This window comes from Pteropus medius, unplaced genomic scaffold (assembly GCF_902729225.1).
Source record: "Pteropus medius unplaced genomic scaffold, Ma_sr-lr_union100, whole genome shotgun sequence".
Taxonomy (NCBI): Eukaryota; Metazoa; Chordata; class Mammalia; order Chiroptera; family Pteropodidae; genus Pteropus; species Pteropus medius.
Genome location: NW_024349802.1, coordinates 28,701,749 through 28,723,179, shown reverse-complemented (window position 1 = coordinate 28,723,179; position 21,431 = coordinate 28,701,749). Strand labels below are relative to the sequence as shown.

Here is a 21,431-nt window from a genome sequence, read left to right as displayed (position 1 = left end):
AACTTTCATATATTTTTGATATGTTGTGCCATTCTCTTCTGGCCTGAAAAGTTTCTGTTGAGAAATCTGCCTATAATGTTATGTTGAATCCTCTGTATGTAACTTCTCTGTTTTCTCCTACTGCCTTTAAAATTATTTGAGTTTGACTTTTGACTATTTAATTATAATGTGTCATAGTGTAACCTTATTTGGGTTCAATTCATTTGGAATCCTTTAGGCCTCATGAATCTGGATGTATATTTTTCTTTTCAGGTTTGGGAAGTTTTCAGCTATTATTGCTTTAAAAATACTTCTGTCCCCTTATCTTTCTCTCCTGGATTTTTTTTTTTTTTTTTTTTGGTTGACCTCACAGATTGCAAGGACTTTGTCAGCTTACAATCCCTTATTTTTTAATTTTTTATGCTTATAGCACCTGGTCTTCCTAGGTGGTCTCCCATCCAAGTACTAACCAGGCCCAACCCTGCTTAGCTTCCAAGATCGGAAGGGATTGGGCTTGTTCAGGGTAGCATGGCTGTAGACTACTTCTGGATTTTTCTTAATGTAAATATTGTTTCTTTTGATTGTGTCTCATAAGTCCTGTAGGATTTTTTCACTCTTTTTATTCTTTTTTTTTCTTGTTTTGCCTTCTGACTGGATAATTTCAAATGCCTTATCCTCCAGGTTGCTGACTTTTTCTTCCGTATGTTGAGTCTGCTTTTGAAGCTCCCTATTGAATTGTTCAGTTCAGTTACTGTATTTTTTAGCTCTAGGATTTCTGGGGTTTTTTTTAATGTTTTGTATTTTTCATTGTTTTAACCTTATTTTGTCGTCTATGTGTTTTTGTAGTTCCCTAAACTTTAAGAGAATAATTTTGAATTCTTTGACGATTCACAGATCTCCATTTTTTTAATATTTATTATTGGAGCTTTATTAGTTTCCTTAGGTGGTGTCTTATTTATCTGATTGTTGATGATCCTTGATTCCTTTTGTGGGTATCTACACATTTGAGTAAGTGGTGGGCTCTTTCAGATTTTGTGAGTTTGCTTTGGCAGAGACAGTTCTTCACTAATCAACTCAGTCTGGGTTTCTTGAGATGTCTGCTGATTGGTTTTCAGACAGGTTGGGCCTGATTTAGGGTCTATCTTTGGGCAAGGCAACTATTTAAGCTCCGAGGTTGGTGGTCATAGTGTGAGCTATTAGCTGAGAACAACAGCTGAATAGGACTGCTGGCCTGGTTCCCTGCCCAAGTGAGGCTGTAGAATTGGCTTCACGTTTGCCTAGATTTTCTTGTCAGGTTTATCGGATGGTAGAGACTGGGTACTGTACTCATAGTACATGGGGATATGAATTAGCTTCCCTACACTGGTGGGACATCAGAGTCAGGGTCTGTATGGCTCATTGTTTGGGGACCTGAATCAGGCAAGGATGTACAATGAATTCCTTGGACAGATAAGGCCACCGTTTTTGCTGTGCTGATGGGGAGAGCCACAAGCTGTGCCCTCTGTCAAGTGCTACTGTAAATTGGACTATTGAGTGAGCTACTCAGCTTCCCATGTTCTCTGGTTAGGTTTCCTAGTCAGATAGGCTGAAGGCTAAATTCATCAATGAGTGGGGCTATGAATTAGTTTCCTAGTCTGAGCATAGCAGGAGTAGCAGCTCTATAAAGCTCTTTGTTTCTTGTCTTAACTCAGTCCACTTGTACCCCACATTTCCTGGCTGAACAAGTCAGTTATCATTTCCTCATATTTCCTCCCTTATCATATCATTTAACTCCCAAGTTCTCCAGGATTCATAGTCTGACAGTGATTGATGGTAAAATCTAGTATTTATTGAATAATATAGACCTTATATTCAGATATAATATTGACTTGTTAATTGTTTTATGTGTAAATATCCACTCTCCATCTGCTGGATTACTATTTGGATCTTTTGCTACTTTTAAATAACATCGTGACAAGTATTATGCTAAATATATGGAAGGTATTAAATTTGGTTGAATTGCTTAAATCAAAAGAATGACAATTATATTTTCAGGAAATAGTCCAGTGTGTTAGGTTGTTGTGGGGTTATTTGACAACAAACGTATATCGTAGAGAGAAAAAAATTTCACAAACTCAAATTATACTGCATAGACATCCAACCCATTATTTTTTTTAACCCACTATTTTTTTACTGCTGTTTTAAGAATGGATGGGGTAACATATATACATAAAATTTGAAGTGTTCCAGATTTAGGTATTCGTGTGTTTCACCTGCTGAAAGTCTTATTGAAAGACTCCTGAACCTAAATGAGCCACATACTCAGCCAATGAGATGTCCACATGTAGTTCAGCTATTATTTTAGATATGAGTCATGTGCATTTGGTACAAGATGGACTATCATATGCCAAAGCATATGTCTTCCTCTGAAGCCAAATGCACATAATGTATGCTCAGAAGTAAAATATTTGTAAGTGTATTGTTTATCAAAAATTAATGAGAGTAACTGTGAGAGTTTACACTATTTGGGTTAATTGTAGAGCTGTTTTTGCAAAAAAAAGTCAAGTATTGTCTTTTCAAGCTGTGATGCTGTCTTTCTACACCTCTACTCTGAAACACACACCCACCCATCCACCTCTCTCCACACAAGCACACACGTACTAACACATATTTACTGTGAGGGTAGGGAGAGTACTGGAAGCCCTATTAATAGATCTTCTTACTCAGTTTCTTTTCTTCATAGCATAGGAGAGTAATCATTAAAAGTTCACTTCTGGAAATATTCACATTTCCACTGGGGAAAAAAATCTATGTAAATTTGAAACAGGAGCCATCAAAAATGCACTATATGTATACTTACATAAAGCTTCCTGGTTTTGGAAGTACATTCTAAAACAAGTACATTCACTTATAAGACCTTGTGTAATTTTAAAGTAATCTGGTAGCAAATATTGTCATTTTCATTTTATAGGTGAAGGAATTGAGATTCCACTTTCATAGTAGGTTTTGATGGAGCCAGGCCTTGAACACTTATTTTCTGCCTCTACCTCCAGGGTGGTTTCCACTGCATGTAGCTGTTCAGCATCATTCTAGGGTGATATCATATTAGGAAACAGTTGATATTTAGATTAAATGCTTGATTGGGGATGAGAGCTGGGATAGTTGTGTTCAACATCATCACCACCATACTTGCCACTTGTGAATTTCAAGAGAATGTCTAGTATAGAGAGGTTTGGCTGCACCATCAGGGCATGCATTGATGTCTCTGGTCCTTGGCAAACCAGCATTATAAAACTTTTTCAAAGATGATGACATTTCCTCTTTCTAAACACATCTATCTTAAACCTAAACACTCAATCAAACTTCATGGTATACTTCACAGCAGTTAGGTGTTGTGGATTCTCCTTAAACTTCTACATTTAATCATTATTCAAATCCTGACAAATCTATTTTATTCCATTCATTATACCATTCTCTCTTCTATCTCACCTATACTGCTTTAGCTCAAACTTCTGTCACTTTTCTCCAAGACTATTGTTGAAATCCTATAACAATCTGATTTCCTTGCCTTCAATCTCTCCTTTCTCAATTATACCTTGCACACTGTGGTGATATATTAGTGAAAATCTGACCATGTCTCCTACAAATCCCATTTGTTCTAAGGGTCTTACAAGCACAGGATTATATGTGTTTTCTAGTTATGGGATCTGGAATAATCAGCATTTTTCTATCTTACTATGCTGTTTTGATGCGAGATTGCTTTATGTACATTTTGTATGTTCTAGATCCTTTCTAACTTTTTAAACTAGGTACCAGGTAGACTGTATGACACTATTGGCTATTTAATCTTAGACTAAAACCACACTCCCCAAGCCACTTTAAATGTTCTAGTAACTACATTAAACAAATTTTAAAAGAAATAGATTACATTAATTTTAATGGTATTTTTACTGTACCTGATATATCTATTTCAACATACAATCAATACATGAGATACAATTATTCATGAGATATTTCCTTGTTAATACTAAGTATCTGAAGTCTAGTAAGTTTATTTTTTACTTACAACACATCTCAGTTCAAACTAACTGCAATGATATATTCTTAGGGAAAATCTAACCATGTCTCCTGCATGTGAGATAACTACATGTGACAATAGCTACCACGTTTAACAGCACAAGGTTAGAATTCCTTGTCCTACCTGCTCTCCCTCTCCATCCTTTCATGGCCAAACTTCTAGAAAATGTCTGTCCTTGCTTTCTGCACTTAATCACCATTCAATTATCTTCAGTCCCAGCAGTCTCTTTTGTCACACTTATGCACAGAAATGATTCTTGCCAAAGACCCCAATAATTTTCTTGTTGCCACATTAATACCAGTCCTCTATCTAATCAGTAGTAGCTCTGGATCAATTAAGGTCCAACCAGGGACAAACAAACTATGCCAGGTACTTCACATGAAGGGTATTTAATACAATAAAAAGCTATTACAAAAATGGAAGAATTAAAATAACCTTAAATCTGTTTAGATATTAATTTTAAAAGGGGGGAAAGAATGGTGCCAAGTGAAGCTAGAAAATTATTTAGAGAAACATAATGCAGAGTCATGCAAGCCATGTTTAAGAATTTGAGTTTTGGTGGAAAGAAGGAGCAAGAACAGAGGCAAATTAGTACATGAAGTAACCCCAGGAAAATTAACTGTCCCTAGGTTAGGGTAAATAAGACAAAAGGTAATTCTGCCACAACTCAGGAGCACACTTACAGCTGACACTGGTAGAAATAGAACTCATCCCATCAATCTCCCCTCCCCCTGCAAATAATTCTCTTCATTCTCTATCAGAGTTATTCCACCTTGGCCAATGAATAACATCATAGTCAGGCTGAAATTTATCAAAGCTGTCTTTCATCCCAGCATCCAGTCAGCAAGTCACATCTACTCTGCTTACTAAAGTAGACAAGAACCTTGAAACCAGAAAGTTGCTTAGGAAGAAAACTTGAAATAAGGTAAAAGAGGTTACCTAAGACAGTAAATTTTCAGGTGAGTGTATAGCAAAATAGTGCCCAATGAAGTGGTTATATGTATTCCCGCTCTATTTCTATGTGTTTTTTTTTTTTTAAGGATTAGTATACGGTATCTGCAGTTAACCCATATACTGCTCTAGCAGGTGCTAAACTGTCAGTTGGGCAGCCACAAATTTGCAGTGAAGTCAGGAACAAATGTGCTTATTAGCATCTACATTTACTGCTGTCCAAAACATTCACATGAAAATATTCACCTTACTCCCTGCCCACCCCTCCATCTGCATGCTGCTGGCAAAGGGGAAACTCAAGCTGAAAACTCTCTGAGTCCCCTACATTCAGCCAGCTTTCTAAGTGGACATCTCAGTTCCAGGGAAGGGTTAAACAATGCTGTGCAGGAAGCCAGGCTTCAATGGCAGAGCAACACAGCCCTGAACTCTCCTAGGAAGGCGAATGCATCCCCTAATGAAGTGCAGCTGATGGGGTAATGCAGCGAAGCAGCTGCACTGAGCATTTCCCAGCCTGCAATCACACAGAGCTCAAATCATGTTTCTAATTCACCCACTCTAATTAAGATGGATTGGAAGAAGATGCAAAGCATTCTTTTTTTTTTTTTTTTTTAGAAAAACCTTAGAGGTCATCAAGCATCACAACATTTTAAAAATTTGGGCAAATCCTACTGAGGACAAGTAGTGGGGTCTATTCTTGGCAGAGAAGCTAGAACCTTTGTATAAAATACAGATCTCGAACACTCCTCATTTTCTGATAAAAAGAAATAGTTTATGGATCAGATAACTTTTATTAGCTAACATTTGAGTGAGTAATTATAGAGGGTAATAGTCAAAATAATATGTTGTCCACTTGAAAGAAATAATATCTTCTAGGAAAAATATGTCCAGTATGTAATATTTGGCCACATTGATTGAATAATTGGATACACATTTGTTCACACAAGGCCTCTCAGGATTTCTGAATCTTCAGTATATGTAAATTCTCCTTCACCAATAGAAACTTGAGTAAATCAGTTTGGTCTAGCATTTACCTTAGCTGTAAACTACACAGACTTGAAACTGGAAAACTTTTTTGTATGAGTCCATGATTGTCCTTTGGACCCCTGTAATCTCAGAAAAAGATTCGATCACACAGGCCCAAAGACAGTCATGTAAAAGATGGGTGTTTCTCTTCCATGCTCCCTAAATCATCCTAACGCATGAGTTTTATAAATTTGAATAACTATGAAGTTTTTGAGTCAAATGATCAATTTGACAGTGTTCAATTCCACAAATATTTATTAAGCATCAATTATGTTCCTTTGCTGTGAGTGGTAATAAGATAGGACTCTTGCTCTCCACAAGTTTCTTAACTTTCTTATTAAATTTTATTTGAAAGTTATAAAACAATATGAGATTGTCTTAAGAGATAAGGACAAGTGTGCAAAGCCAGGAGGCTTAAAAAAAAAATAACAGAGGGCCAGAACTATTAGAATGACTTTATTTAGAAAAAGAATAGGGATAGTGAACAAAGTAGAATATTTTCAAATGAATTGGGTTGGGTAGGGTAGAAAACAAAGATGTGTGGAGAATTGTTAGTAAGTTGCCGATGTAGATTTGTGTAGATAATGTGGGCCTGTTTATAAGGAGGCGAGAATTGATTCTTAAGTAGCTGCATGCTTAAAAATTATTATTTTGGAAAGAATTACTCTAAAATTTCTTTGAAATTGTTTTTAAGGCCATAAGAACATATTTGTCTTATGGGTTTTCTCAGTACCTTCTCAAGGTCGAGATGTGTGGAAAGTTCTCCAAAGTTGTACTAAAAGTGGCCCAAGCTCTGATCTTCATAGACTTATTCTGCTGTTCTCTCTTTTCCACCCCTGCTTTCATTTTAGGGATGATTTCCTTTTCATGGAGGCTGTATCACATGCACATAAAATTTGGCTACATTCTGTCATTTCACTGAAAATTTAATTTCAATTCCAGTTCTAGTTCTTAAAATCACTTCATGCATAAGCAGTATGAGAGGTCGTATTTCAATTGGAATGAAATAAAAACATCAAGAATAACCAGTTATACTCCAGGAGTAATGTACTGTTTCTAGAGGATTTCAGTGTCAATGCAAACATTTTCCTTTATTCACTCAACATTTATTGGATGCCTTTTTTGACTCCTGTATTATGCCAGAAATTCTAAAGCACAGACCCACTAACAACTAACAGTGTCTAACTTTTAGTATTTTTTTCCCTGAGTGTGTAGATCACAGCGGCACATAGACAAACATTAGCTTCATAGAATAGGAGTTCAGATTTATAAGTATGATTTATGAGTGGTTGATAAAGATCTCCTGCTAAGATGCAACTAGCCAGGAAGGAATTGTAACTAATGGGTACAGTTCTACAGGATAGAAATTAGAGTATTTGGGGCAGTAGAAAAGAAGAGACACCTAAAGAAAATTATTCCTAGTTTTATGTTTTACCTGAGGCTGAGTCTTCTCTGTATACTGTCAGAGAATGGTACATTCTTTCTGGTTCAAGCCCAACTGTAGAGGGTTCGCACATACATTTTCAACATCCAAAGGACTTTATCTGCCAGTAGAAGTAGCAAATGTTACATTTTTAGAGAATGGGGTCCTAAATTACATGCAGCTGGCAGCAAATTTGTGAGGACAGCTTCTGTGTGGGGTCAGGGAAGTCTACTATTGCTTGGGACAAAAATCAGGAAAGGAGAGAATGGGAAAGGGAAGAGAGAAACCTTCCTTTCCTTCTGGGTTTTCATTGCCAAAAAGGGAATATCAAAATAATTTCAGCTGGCCGATGAATGGTGAAATATCCCAGGCAGGGAGCTGCACAATTTAAGAGAATTAATTTTGTAGTTTTCTGCCAATTTTTTTTCTTCCCAACCTCTCCCCTGCGGAAATGCTTATGTCTTAGTCACATACCAGATGAATAAAATGAGCACAGAGCCTGCTGTAAAGAGCTAGAGTTGTGGTCATAATCTGCTTTGGAAGACAGTCAAGGACTAATTAGGCATGTCTCTCTCCCTATTAAGTTTTGACAATCTGGAAACATGGCGGCAGCACAAGGAAGGGTCTGCCGACAGAGGCTCTTGAGTAGAAGAGACTGTTTTTAAGACTAAGAGCTTTATGAAGTTAGTCATCTGGAATTATTTGTCCTATTGGTTGCTTCCTGTATCTCCTACATTGGTGCTCTTAAAATCTGGCTAATGATTGCATTCATTAGGGGAACATTTTTTCTTTAAATATGTGTGTGTTCTCAACCTTCATTTTAGATTTCCTGAGAAAGAATTTCCCAGGGTGGGTATCAACAATCTATAGTTTCAAAAACATTTCCTAAGTCTTTCTAATAATCACCCCAGTTTCACATCCACAATCTAAGATGATACGACTTTACCTAGAAGGCTCATCTACTCAATGGTAGAGCTATGGAAGAAGGAATGCTTTTCTGTTGCTGTATAACATACCTGCAAAGTTCTAGAGCAAATGAGAAAGTTGGTTCTCCATTTATTTTATTGAGTGCCAGTAATCCAGGCACACCTGAAATAAATATAATATTGAGTGTCAGCTGTAACCGAAAGTTGAAAGAGACATTGGAGGTTACTTTGGTTATTAAACAAATATTTTTCTGAAAACTGCTAGCCATGGATAAAAGGTCCTCCCTTTAACAACAAAACCTACCAAGGCTTGGCAGAACTCCATCTTGCATTAGAGAAGGGAACATCTTCCTCCAGAAACACTGCAATTGGCAGACTGTTACATGTACAGGTGGTGATGGCATTCAGTTAATTTTTTTCAAACACTTTTTTTCCTTTTTATTGAGAAATAGTTGACATGTCACTATATATGTTTAAGATGTATAGCATGATAGTTTAATTTACATATATAATGAAATGGTTACCACAGTATATTTAGTTAACATTCATTATTTCATATAGGTACAATATCAACAACTTTCATATATGTCATACAGCACCGTTAACTACAGTCATGTTGTATATTATATCCCTAGTACTTATTAATTTCATAACTAGAAGCTTGTACATTTTAACCACCTTTCTCCATTTCCCCCTACCCCCACCACCCACGTCTGCTAACCACAAATCTGAGCTCTTTTTCTGAGTTTGATGTTTTGTGAGCGTGTTTAGATTCCACATATAACCAAGATCACACAGTAGTTGTCTTTCTCTGTCTGACTTATATTACTTAACATAATGCCTTCAGGATCAATCTATGTTGTCCCAAATGGTAGGAATTCCTCATATTTTATGGCTGAATATATATCACATCCTCTTTATCCATTCATTTGTCAATAGGTTGTTTCCATGTCTTGTCTATTATAAATCATGCTGCTATGAACAAAGGGCACAATATCTTTTTGAGATAGTGTTTTTGATTCCTTTGGACATATTCCCAGAGGTGGAATTGCTAGATCATATGGTAATTTTGTTTTTAATTTTTTGAGGACCCTCCATACTGTTTTTCATAAAGAATGTAATAATTTCAGTCACACCAACAGTGAATAAGGGTTTCTTTCCTCTTCTCCACATCTTTGCCAGCATCTATTATCTCTTTTTTTGATGACGGCCATTCTAATAGACATGAGATGATATCTCAATGTGGTTTTAACTTACATTTGCCTATTGACTAGTGATTTTGAGCATCTTTTCATGTACCTGTTCACCATTTGTGTATCTCCTTTGGGAAAAGATTTATTCAGGTCATCTACTCTTTTTTTAATTGTACTGTTTATTGCTATTGACTTGTATGAGTTCTTTGTTTTAGATATTAGCTCCTTATTAGATATATTGTTTGAAAATATTTTTCCCATGCCTTTGTCTTTTTACATTGTTGATCATTTCTTTTCCTGTGCAGAAGCTTTTTAGTTTGATGTTTCACTTGTTTATTTATTTTTTTATTTTGTTGCTTGTTTTTTAGATGCGACTTCTGAAAATCATTGCCAAAAATTATGTCAAGGAACCTATGTTTTCTCCTAGGAGTATCGTGGTTTCAGTTCTTACATTTAAATCTTTAATCCATTTTGAGATAATGTCTGTGAGTAGTGTAAGATAAGGTTCAAGTTTCATTCTTTTACATGTGAATATCCAATTTTCCTACACCATTTACTGGAGAATCTGTCTCTTCTCCATTGAGTATGTTTGGTTCCCTTGTCAAATATTAGTTGACTGTATATGCTTGTGTTTGTTTCTGGCCTCTCTATTGTTTCATTGGATAATTTGTCTATTTTTATGCAAGTACTATACTGTTTTAATTACTGTCGTTTTACAGGATAGCTTGAAATTTGGAAGTGTGATGCCTCCTGCTTTCTTCTTTTTTCTCAAGATTGCTTTGACTTTTAAAGGTCTTTTGTGGTTCTATGTAAATTTTAGTATTATTCTAGTTCTGTGAAAAAAGCCATCGGAATTTTGATAGGGATTGCATTGAATGTGTAGATTGCTTTGGGTAGTATGGTTACTATCTATGAGTACGGTGCATAATTCCATTTATTTGTATATTCAATTTCTTCAATGTCTTATAGTTTTCTCATTACAAGTCTTTTACCTCCTTGTTTAAATTTATTTCTAGGTATTTTATTTTTTGATGCAATTGTAAATAGGATTATTTCCTTAATGTCTCTAATTGTTATTGGTGTAAAAAAAATGCAACCAATTTCTGAATATTAATTTTTTATCCTGCTACTTTACTGAATTAATTTACCAGTTCTAATAGTATTTTGGTGGACTCTTGGGTTTTATATATATATAGGATCATGTCATCTGCAAATAATGACAGTTTTACTTCTTCCTTTCCAATTTAGATGACTTTTATTTCTTTTTCTGATTGCTGTGACTAGGACATCCGATACTATGTTAAACAGAAGTGATAGAAGTGGATATTTTTGTCTTGTTCTTAAGGAAAATGCTTTTTGCTTTTCATCATTGAGTATGATGCTAGCCGTAGGTTTATCATATATGGTCTTTATTATGTTGAGGTATGTCCCTCTATTTCTATTTTGCTGAGAGTTTTTATCATGACTGGATGCTGGATTTTGTCAAATCCTTTTTCTGCATCTATTGATATGATCAAATGATTTTTATCCTTCAGTTTGCTTATGTGGTATATCATGTTCATTGATTTGTGGATATTGCACTTATCTTGCATCCTTGGAATAAATCCTACTTGATCATGGTGTATAATCTTTTTAATATATTGCTAAATTTGGTTTGCTAATATTTGTAGAGGATTTTTGTATCAGTGTTCATCAGGAATTTTGCACTATAATTTTCTTTTTTTGTAATGTCTTTGATTTTGGAATGAGGGTAATGCTGGCCTCATAAAATGAACTTAAGAGTCTTCTCTTTAATTTTTTTGAAATAGTGTGTTTTGACTGGAGCATTTAATCCAATTACATTTAAAATTATTTTTGATAGGCATGTAGCTATTGTCATTTTATCATTCATATTTTTTATCTTTTCTTCTTAAAGTAGTCCTTTTAACATTTCGTGTAATACTGGTTTGGTGGTGATAAACTCCTTTAGCTTTTTCTATCTATCCTTCGATTCTAGATGATAGCCTTGCTTGGAAGAGTAATCTTGGTTACACTTCCAAGATTAGGTTTTTACTTTTCATCACTTTGAATATTTCATGCCAGTCTCTTCTGGCCTGCAAAGTTTCTGTTAAGAAATCTTCTGACAGTCTTATGGGAGCTCCTTTGTAGGTAACTAATTGCTTTTCTCTTGCTACTTTTTAGATTCTCTTTTTGTCTTTTACTTTTGACATTTTAATTATGATGTGTCTTAGCATGGGTCTTTTTGGGTTTATCTTGTTTGAGACTCTTTGTGATTCCTGGACTTGCATGTCTATTTCTTTCACCAGGTTAGGAAAGTTTTCAGTCATTATTTCTTCAGATAGGTTTTCGATCCCTTGCACTCTTTCTTCTTCTTTTGGTACACCTATGATACAAACGTTATTACACTTGATATTATCACAGAGGTCCCTTAAAATATTTTTATTATGGGGGGAATGCTCCAGGAGTGTCCCTTGTGTGGGCCGTGTATGCCTCCTGTAGTAGTTGAACCTTGATTGTTGTTGGCACATCAATGGGTGGGATTAATCCTCAATGTGACTGGCTGTGAGGACTGGCCGTGACTATAGCTGATGAGTTGTTGGGTGGAGGCTGACCTCACAGAATGGGAATCACTTTAGCCAGGCTCTGGCACCTGCCAAGTTCACCTTTGGTTTGTGACTCGTAGATCTAAAAGGGTAGTGCTCTGATGTGGTCTAAAGCTGGTCACTGGGTCTGTTGGTTCTGGAGCCTCTTGGGATGGGCTCTGGTGTAGGCCAATGTCAGCTGCTGCCTGCGGCTGGCCTGAGGCAAACTTGTAGGAGCTATAAGGTGATCTGTGATTGGTAGCTGCATATACTGGGCCTGGAGGCAACTGCAAGAGACTATGCTGAGAACTGAGACCAGCTGCCACTAATGCTTAGCTTGGGTCTGCTTAGCAAGAGGTATGTGTAACCTGAGGCCAGCCTCTGCCTGTTTGAGTTTGTAGAACTTTGAGAGATTTTAGGAAAGTTCACAGTGTGGGCTAAGACTGGCAGCTTTTGAGGAATAGCAGCTGAAAGAGGCTTAGGGCAGTGCACAAGCTGGGTGAGGGAGGGTCTCAGGCAATCAGCAGGGTGTGTCAAATGTTGTTAGCTAGTTTGATGGAGACTCGGATTTGGTATCCACCTGCATCTGCTGGTTGTGTGGGGAGAAGGCTCAGCAAAGGAACAATGGCACCTGCCCTCATTTCTGTCCCAGAGAGTGTGTCTTCTCCAGCCCTCACCCTGAAGCCAGATAATTCAGTTTTTCCCCATATATCTCTGGTGCATTTCAAGCTACTGTCTCTTTTTCTGGAGCTTAGGGTGAGTGTGAGTGAGTCTATACTAAGGCCCTTTAAGAGGACACATACTTGGGTCTACAGCAGCCATCTCTATCACCTGGACAGAATTCCCACTAATTTTCTCAGCCAGATATTGTGGGGACTTCTCTTCCCATTATTGGTGCTCTGGCTGGGAGGAAGCAGTGTTTTTCTACTCTACCATCTTGACAAGAAGGCGCATGGTGACTATTTCCAGAAATTAATTACTCAACAGTAAAAAAAAAAAAGTCCTCATGAGTAACATTCAAGATATGGTCACTAGTGTTTGTCAAATATCAAGATTTTTAAACTAAGTTCCTTTTCAGGTGTCCTCTGGTTGTCTGCCATTTCCTTAGGTCACTGAACCTCTCTCCCAGAGAGAACATTCAATGCCTTTCTCATTACATTGGGTCACTCCACAGGTCAGGAATGGTGTCGTTGGCAACCAGCTGGATAACAGTATAATCTCTCCACTCCCACTGAATGCTTGAATGTACTCAACTGTTTTGTTTTGTTTTCTTCCTATTTCTGTAAAAAATGTTGGAATCTTGATATGGAAAGCATTGAACCTCTAGAAAGCATTGAACCTCTTTTGTTAGTACGGACGTTTTAATAATAATAATACTTCCCATCCATGAACACAGGATCCATTTGCATTTATTTGTCTTTGATTTCAATTACAAATGTCATAATTTTCGAAGTAGAGATCTTTCATCTCCTTGGTTAAATTTATTCCTAGGTATTTTATTGTTTTTGATGCTATTATGTGACCAATATCATTATTTCTTTTTCAGAAAATTTTTTTAGTGTATAGAAATGCAACTGATTTTTGTATGTTAATTTTGCATCTTGTAGCTTTACTGAATTTGTTGATTAGTTGTACCAGTTTTTTGGATGAGTCTTTAAGATTTTCTCTATATAAAATCTTGTGCAAATAAACAAAATTTTACTTCTAAATTTCCCTTTCCAATTTTAATGCCTTTTATTACTTTTTCTTGGCTGATTGCTGTAGCTAGGTTTTTCAGTATTATGTTGAATTGGAGTGGTGAGAATGAGAATACTTGTCTTGTTCCTGATTTTAGAAGAAAAGCTTTCTAGCCATTGAGTATCATTTTAGTTGTGGGCTTAGCATATACAACTTTAATTATCTTGAGATATGTTAGTTCTATGCCTAATTTATTTTTATCATGAATGTTGATTTTTTTCCAAATGTTTTTTCTGCATCAATTGAGAATATCATATAATTCATTTCTTTCTTAATGTGATTTTATTACATTGATTGATTTGTGTATGTTGCAACATATTGGCATCCCAGGTATAAATCACACTTGATTATGGTGAATAAACCTGTTAATGTATTGCTAATTTCATTTCCTAGTATTTTGTTTAGAATTTTTGTATATCTATTGGTCTGTTGTGTTCTTTTCTAGTAGTGTTCTTATCTGACTTTGGTATCAAAATTATGCTGGCATTACAAAGTGAGTCTGAGAGTATTGCCTCCTCTTTGATTTTTTGGAAGAATTTAAGAAAGATTGATGTTAATTCTTTACAAATTTGGTAAAATTCATAAGTGATGCCACCACCCAGTCCAGGACTTTTCTTCACTGAGAAATTTTTGATGAGAGTCAATGTCCTCACTGTAATTGGCCTATTCAGATTTTCTATTTCTTCCTGATTCAGTCTTGGTAGTTTGTATACTATTAAGAATTTTTCCAATTTTTTTTCTAGGTTATCCAGTTTGTGGCCATATAGTTGTTCATAGTAGCCTCTTATTATTCTTTTTATGATTCCTTGTATTTCTTTGATATCACTTGTAAAGTCTCTTTTTTTCATTTATAATTGCATTGTTTCAGGTCCTTTCTTTTCTTTCTTTTCTTTTTTTTTTTTTTTTTTTTTGGTTAGTCTAGCTAAGGGTTTATCAATTTGGTGCTCTTTGCAAAGAACCAACTATTTGTTCATCTTTTCTATTTTGTTCTCTAGTTCATTCATTTTTGCTGCAATATTTATTATTTTCTTCTAACACTGGGCTCAGTTTTTTTTCTGGTTTCTAAAGCATAGATTTAGGTTGTTTATTTGAGATCTTTCTTCTTAATGAAGGTGTTTATTGCTGTAAACATCCCTCTTAAAACTGCTTTTGCAGTTTTGTTTCTGGTATGTTTCGTTTCATTTTTGTTTCTCTCAAGAAACATTTTTATTTCCCTTTTCATTTATGTTTGATTCATCGGTCATTTAGGAGAGTGTTAATTTCCCTGTATTTCTGAATTTTCCAATTTTCCTGGTGTTACTGATTTCTAGTTCATGCCATTTTGTTGAGAAGATATACTTGGTATAATTTCAATCTTCTTGAATTTTCTAAGACTTGCTTCATGGCCTAACATATGGTCTATTCTCAAAAATGTTCTATGTGCACTTGAAAAGAATCTGAATTCTTTGATTGTCTGTGGAATGTTTTCTATGTCTATTAAGTTCAGTTGATCTATAGTGTTGTTCAAATCTGCTGTTTTCTTATTCTATCCCTTGTTGAGGGTGGAGTATTAAAGTCCTCAAGTAATATTTATTGCTGTTTCTCTTTTTAGCTCTATTAGTTTTCTGCTTTATGTATTTAGGTGCTCTGATGTTGGCACATAACTATATACAATTGTTATATCTTCTTTGTAAATTGACCCCTTTATTATTATATAATGACCTTCTTTGTCTACTTTTGCCACTTTTATTTTAATGTCTGTTTTGTTTAAGTATGGCTGCCTCTACTTTTTATTGGTTACTATTTGTTCAAAATGTCTTTTTCCATCCCTTCTTTCTCACTATATGTGTTTTTAAGGATAAAATCAGTCTCTTGTAGAAAGTATATTGTCAGATCTTGTATTTTTATTCATTCACCAATTCTGTGTCTTTTGATTGGAAAATTAATCTGTGTTTAAAGTAATTTTTGATAAATAAGGGCTTGCTATTGCCATTTTATTCATTGTTTTCTGGTTGTTTTTATACCCATTGTTCCTTGTTTCTTATTCTACTATGTTTGTGTGTTTTCGTGTTTTTTAGTATCAGTGTACTTTGACTTCTTTGTCAAGTTATTTTGTGTTATATATACAGGTTTTTCTCTTGTGGTTACCATGAGGCTTATATAATATATACCTTAAAGTTATAATACTCTATTTTTAAGTAATAACAACTTCAATTGAATTCCTGAACTTTTACTTCTCCTTCTCACATTTTAGTTTATTGCTATCTCAGTCTATATATGTTTCATATTATATAACTAGTTGTAGTTATGGTTATTTTTACTATGTTCATTTTTTCACTTTAGAGTTAGAAGTGGATTTTATGCCACCATTACCATATTACAGAATCTAACTTTGACCATATATTTGCCAATGAGTTTTATGCCACCTTTTTTATCTTATGATGTTTATTATCATCTTTCGTAATTCCATTCAAAGATCCCCTTTTAGCATTTTTTGTAAGGCAGGTCTAGCGGTAACAGACTCCCTTAGCTTTTGTTTGTTTGAGAAAAATCTTTATCTTTTTTTTTTTTTTTTCTGAAGAACAGCCTTAATGGGTATATAATTCTTGGTTGACAGTTCCCCCTCCCCCCAATATTTGAATATGTCATCTCATTCTCTCCTGGCCTGAAAATTTCTGTGAGAAATTAGCCAACTCTATTATGGTAGTTCCCTTGTATGTAACATCTCTGTTTCCTCTTACTACCTTTAAAATTCTTTTTTTGACTTTGACTTTCGACATTTTAATTTTGTGTCTTTTTGTAGCCCTATTTGAGTTTAAATTATTTGGGATCATTTAGGCCTCTTGGATCTAAATATACATTTCCCTTTTTAGGTTTGGAAAGTTTTCAGTCATTATTGCTTTAAAGATACTTCCATCCCTTTCTCTTCTTCTGTATTTTCCATGGTGCAAATATTGTTTCTTTTGATTGTGTCTCATAAGTCTGTAGGCTTTCTTCACTCTTTTTATTCCTTTTATTTTTTGGTCCTCTGTATAGTTTCAAATGCCTGAGCTTCTGGGTCAGTGATTCCTCTGTATAGTGGTCTGTTTTTGAAACTCTCTTTTGAATTCTTTAAATTATTGTACTTTTCAACTATACGTTTTTTAAAAAATTTTTCTTTGTTGAACTTTTAATTTTGTTCATAAAATATTTTTCTAACTTTGATTGTCTATCTCTGTGTTCTTGTAATTCTCTAAACTTCAAGAGGATTATTTTGAATTCTTTGTCAGTTTATAGATTTCCATTTCATTAGGGTTAGTTATTGGAGCTTTATTAGTTTCCTTTGGTGGTATCACATTTACCTGATTTTTAATGGTCTATGATTCTTTACATTGGTATCTTCATATTTGAGTGGTCTCCTCTTCAAGACTTTGCAGGTTTGCTTTGGCAAAGACAGTTCTTCATACATCTGCTCAATTTGGGGTTTTGGGTGTGTCTGCTAATAATGTTGTTGGGCAGGTGCGGCCTGATTTAGAGTCTCCTTCTGGACAATGCAACAGTTTTAGCTCTAACATCAGGGATAGGGTAGATTCCATTAGCTGAGAACAGTTGGATAGGTCTGCTGGTTTGGTTCCCTACCCAAGTAAGGCTGTAGGATGGGCTCTACAGTTGTCTGGTTTCTTTGGTCAGGCTTCCTAGATAGTCAGGACTTGGTATTATATTCACTAGTGGTATGGCAGGGCAGTAGGATAGGCTCCAGGGCCTATACGGCTCTTTATTTGAAGACCTGACTCAAGCAAGAATGTTCACTGATTCCCTTATCAGCTGTGGCCACCAATTTTTCTCTGCAGGTGAGAAAGCCACAGATGTGTTCTCTGTTCAAGTGTCATCATAAGTAGGGGTGTTGGATGGTATATGAAGCTTCTCACGTGTTCTAGTTATGTTCCTTTTTTGGGAAAGCTGAAGGATGTATTCAGCAATGAATGGAGCTATGAGTTTATTTCTCTGGTCACAGTGGGAGAAGTAACCCTTAAGCCAGTAAAGTACTTTGTTGATTGTCTTAACCCAAGCTGACCCATGCCACAAGTTCTCCGGCCTAATAAGGCCACTGACTTTATAGACTATGAGCTCCGCCACCTTCTCTTTGTTCAAGCAAGCATTGCTGTCTTTTGCAATTTCCAGGTATTCTCACCAGCCCTTCTGGTCAGATGTGGTCAGGAGATACTCTTCACAGCAAGTGGGGCTATGGCTCAGTTCACTTGCCTGGTTGGAAAAGGGAGGGTTCACTATAGTCCTCGCCAACTTTTCCCAAACTGGCTTTTCAGTGGAGATGGGTCAGGAGCTAACCTCAGTCTCGGCTATGAATTAAGTTCCCTGCCTGTGTGTAGCATGGGAACCCTCTATACTCTATACTGATTTTGCTCTGGGATTGATCAGCTCTGCTTTCTGGCCTCTCAGCTTGAGCTTTAGTCATTACAACAGCTGCCAGGTGATTTCACCAACCCATCTAGTCTGATGATGCCCAGGAGTCACTGTGGTTGGGGCTATGTTTTAGTACATTGCCCTGGGCAGGATGGATAAGGGCTGCTCCAGGCCACTCGCACTTTTTTTTCAAGCAGGCTTTCTGGTGGGGAGGAGCCAAGAGTTACCTTTCACAGTGGCTATGAATTAATCCCCTGCCTGAGCATAGCAGAGGAGTTCCCTAGGCCTGGGACTGGCTTTGCTCTGGGGACAATCAGCTTCACCCACCCATCTGTATAAACAGCTATTGTTTATACAGCTTTTGGTGCTCTCATCAGCCTCTCTGTTCAGTTGGGGCTGGGAGACACACTACCCCAGTGGATGAGTCTATGACTCAGGCACTTACTTGGGCATGGGCAAACTAGTCTCCAGAGCCAGTAAATATGTACCCCAATGACTAACCGGGTCAGAGTGTACCACCAACTTGGTTCCTCAGATGAGCAAAGCTTCTGGTTGGGATTACTACTTAGGTACTCCAGGTCAGTGTGTAGCCACTACTCTTACCCTTCTAATGGTCTCTGTCTTGGTCTCTGTGGTGCAGGGGAAGGGGGGTTCTTAAGCCTCATCTCTGTGTTCTAGGATTCTTTCAGTGGTGACTTGTTCATGAATAGTTGTTCTTATGAGGGGAAGCAAAGTCAGGAATGACTCAGGTCACCATCTTTGTGATGTCACCCCTATGTAGCTAGATCACCAGTTTATTATAAAGGAATATTATTCAGGAAAAGCCAGATAGAAGAGATGCATAAGGCAAGGTATGTGGGAAATAGCATGGAACTTCCATGTCCTCTCCAAGAGGGCTACTCTACCCAAATTTCCATGTGTTCACCAACCCAGAAACTCCCATTGGGTTAATTTTGATAAAGACAGCTTATAGGGAGCTTTGAAAGAAGCAGCCCACCAACTCTTTAAGTCAAAGTCCAATCTGTCTGTTTTATTAGAGTGATGCATCCTTGTATAGGAAAGGCTCCTGTCCTCCACAGATTGTCTATAGTGCTAGGAGATGGGGTGTATATCTTGTGGTTCCACACACAAAGAAGGACACATCATGATCAGAGGGCAGGAAGATACCTCCTTAGAGCAGAGGTCCCCAACCCCTACTGTGGCCTGTTAGGAACCAAGCTGCACAGCAGGAGGTGAGTGGTGGATGAGCCAGCAAAGCTTCATCTGTACTTGCATGCACTCCCCAGAGCTAGCATCACCACCTCAGCTCCACCTCAGATCATCAGGCATTAGATTCTCATAGGAGCACTGGTCCCTGGTGCCAAAAATGTGGGGGACCGCTGCCTTAGAGGGTTACCTACCATTTACCAAGATAAGACTTTCCTTATAGCTAGAGCTGCTCTGCTTGAAAAGTGCTATTGCATACATCCCAGTGTACAGATCGTATCTCCTGACTTAATCATTAACCCTCCTCACAGTTCCCCACCTCAACCTTCTAATCCAAGGAGTTAGCCATGTAGAGAGTGATTATAATTAATGATGAAAAGTCAACACATGTTCACGTGTCAAGATTGGCTGCACAAGGGACTCTGACACTTACATGTTGAGAAATCAGTGCAATTTGTCAGAAACTAGAATCTGCTGGTACTGCACTGCTTTCAAGGAAAGGCAGCAGCTACATCTCAATTCCTTGCAGAAAGCATCAGAGAGCCAGGATTTCCAAATCTTCTGCAGAGGTGACTATTTCTCCATGTTCCCCTTGCTACGTATAAAGTATTAAAGATAAAAAGAGGCAAAAAAAACAAGTTAGAAGAGTATGACCAAGATATGTTTGGTTGTTTCTGACAATAACCCATGAAACAAATATGGGAGAAGCCCATCATGATAATGTCACTGTAGTTTAGAAATATGATTAATATCAGTGTCTATATAGGTCGAAGTCAAGAGAGAATACAGGAGACAGAAAAATGGGTTTCTAAAAATAGAAAAAAAACGAAGACATATAGCAGTCACTAAGTCAAAAAGAGAGGACGAACATCTAATGTCACAGACTCAAAATATCTATCATCAAGAGACTTTGCTTTTCTGCAGTTAGCCCCAAAATAACAATTTTGGATAAGCTGTATATGTAACTTTTTGAAAAAAACACTCCTTATATTCATCCTTTAAAAACATTCCCACTCTTACTACTCTAAATCAGAGATAAACTGTATTTTGCAGGAAGTGCTTGATGTTCTAGTTTGCCTAGGTCAATGATTTTCAAAGTGTACTCCCCTGGACAACATCTCTTGAGAAGCTCTTAGAAATGCATTATTTCTAGATCCACTGGAGATCTATTAAATTTGATGTATGCCCATTTGAGAACCACTAAACTGGTTTATGCTATAGTAATAACCCCCTAAATCTCAGAGGCGTAACATATTTTTTTATCACTCATACAAAGTCTGTTAGGGTGACCTCTTCTGTGCAGCACCTTTCCAAGTGGTGATTCAGAAATTCAAACTGTTTTCATCATGAGGCCTTTATCATTTCAACGTGAGGCCTCCAGGATCACCACGACAAAGGAAGGGAGAAATTCAGAGTTACAGTTTATTCAAGAGTCAACTTGGAAGTAATACATTTCCAATCACAGTTCACTGGCCAGAATTTGCCATGTGGCCTCTTGCACTTATCACAAAGTCAGGGAAGAACATGGATACTGAGTGAGCATGACCCACAATTAATGGACTTAGTGTCTTTCTCTTCCTTGATTAGTATAGTCCACATAAAAACAAGAGGATAACTCTTCTAACCAAGTTTTCTTTATGGCTTTCTTTCAGAATTATCAGTTTCCATTGTCTACAGTCTAATGGATAAGCGTAAATGATTGTCATAACATTCCATTTTCATAATCTAGTTCCAACTTTTCCAATTATTGCACTCAAACACAAATTTGCAGTATTAGCTTTAATTATCTGTTCACTAATGTCTTGCTTTTGCGTTCTCATAAGCATAAATTCTGCCCATGAAATATGTCCCCCTCTCATTTTATAGTGCGTTCCTTTTTTACTTTTTCCCTGTTCATATATTTCTTATTTTCCCAGACTAAAGTCAGCAACTCAGCATGAATGTCACCATTAGAGAGATTCCTGCTTTAGGAAT

General features: G+C 36.6%; 1 pseudogene; it reads right to left on the bottom strand.

Moving 5' to 3' along the window:
- Positions 1-400: 400 nt before the first annotated feature.
- On the bottom strand, positions 401-519 carry LOC120581897 (uncharacterized; annotated as a pseudogene).
- Positions 520-21,431: the final 20,912 nt, after the last annotated feature.